The sequence below is a fragment of the Pteropus vampyrus genome, unplaced genomic scaffold, assembly GCF_000151845.1.
Source record: "Pteropus vampyrus isolate Shadow unplaced genomic scaffold, Pvam_2.0 Scaffold307, whole genome shotgun sequence".
Lineage (NCBI taxonomy): Eukaryota > Metazoa > Chordata > Mammalia > Chiroptera > Pteropodidae > Pteropus > Pteropus vampyrus.
The window spans coordinates 911,198-912,932 of record NW_011889088.1 but is presented as its reverse complement, the minus strand read 5'-3'; the positions used below and the strand labels follow the sequence as shown (position 1 = coordinate 912,932).

Sequence of the window (1,735 nt, the reverse complement as noted above, 5' to 3'; positions counted from 1 at the left end):
GCCTCCAAAGTTTCCTCCTTTCGTGGGTCCAAAATTTAAAGAGGTTATTGTGATTGCCAAAATCATTGTAGCTTTCACCATTTCCAAAATTGCTTCCATTACAGCCATCCCCTCTGCCACCATATCCTCCACCACCATGGCTGCACCAAAGACACCTCAACCACTGACATTTCTTCCATGACCAAAGTTGTCATTCTCACCAAAAACACCTCCATGACCACCATTGAAGTTTCCAGAATCACTTCTACCTCTTTGGCTGGATGAAGCATTAGCCATCTCTTGCTTAAATAGGCTTTCCTTACTTCACAGCTGTGGCCAATTTCTGAATGACACTCTTATCTACAGAGTCATGGTCATCAAAGGTTACAAAAGCAAAGCCTCTCTTGTTGCTACTACCTTAGTCAGTCATGATTTCAATCACTTCAGTTTTCCCATACTGTTCAAAACAACCTCTTAGGTGATGTTCTTTGGTGTCTTTTTAGTCACCAACAAAAATCTTTTTCACAGTTAAGTGCGTACCAGGTTTTTAAGAATCTTCTGTTGGAAGAGTTCTGGTTCCACAACTCTTCCATCCACCTTGTATGGCCTTGCATTCATGGCTGTATCCACCTCCTCACAGTGGCATATGTGACAAACCCAAGGCCTCTAGAGCTCTCGGTGTTTGGATCTCTCATCATCACACAGTCTGTAAACATTCCCCATTATTCAGAATGGCTCCTCAGACTTTCATCCACTATTTCAAAGTCCAAACCACCAATGAAGAGCTTCCACAGCTGTTAGGGCTCTTTGGGAGATCCTGACTTAGACATGATGACCACAGGAGGAGAGACTTTCACAGTTCTTACTCAGTGGCATCCAACAACAGAATGGCTCATATTTCTTAATCTTAAGCAACTAATAAACAATTGTGCTAAAACTTTCTGCATTTACAATAAGACCTTATATGATGATTATCCTCAAATGTTTAATTCACTATTAAAAATAATCTAAATGATGTTTAAATGATATATTTTATGGGAATAATATTAGAGATATTAATGGGTTAATTAAAATTATGGACTAAGGTGGCTGTTCAGAAACTTCATGAATTATAGTATTTTCATCTACCTTGTTACTTAGACCAAAACTTTGGAGTCATGCTCGACTTCTTTTTCTCATACCCCACAGTCAATCCATAAGTGAATCCTGTGTCAGGTATGTCTTTAAAATATATTCAGAATCTAGCAAGTTTTCACCATCTCCACTAATACCACCTTCCTAGTGACCATCATCTCTAACTGGGATTATTCCAATAGCCTCCTAATTGGTCACCCTGCTTCTACCCTTGAACCAATTCTGCCTAATTTCAGCACAACAGTCCATTTCACTCATAATCTGAAATGAAATCAGATCATATTACTCCTTGGCTCAAAACCCTCCAGTGACTTCCCGTGTACTTAGAATAAAAGCCAAAGTCATTGCTCTAACTAGCAAAGTCCTATACATTCTGTTCCCACTTCACCCCCTAACTTTATCTCCTCCCACTCCTCCATCTCTCATTCTGTTCCAGCTGCCTTGAGCTCCTTGCTGGATCCTTTGTGTTCCTTGCCAGGTATACATCTGCCTGACAGCCTGTGCACTTCCTATTCTGTTAGCCTAGAATGATCTTTCCGCCAAATATCTATTTGATTCATTCTTGTACCTCTTCCAGTTCTTAAATGTCACCTCTGTGAGGCCCGCCCTGTAACCCTTTAGC

At 40.4% G+C, this 1,735-nt stretch overlaps 1 protein-coding gene and 1 pseudogene across 1 annotated transcript in view; one reads left to right on the top strand and one right to left on the bottom strand.

The window, feature by feature from the left end:
• The window catches only part of LOC111730325, a 1,055-nt pseudogene extending 246 nt beyond the window's left edge, over positions 1-809 (bottom strand).
• The window catches only part of RNF141 (ring finger protein 141), a 28,227-nt gene that overhangs the window by 11,836 nt on the left and 14,656 nt on the right, over positions 1-1,735 (top strand). The gene's annotated exons all lie outside the window — the stretch shown is intronic.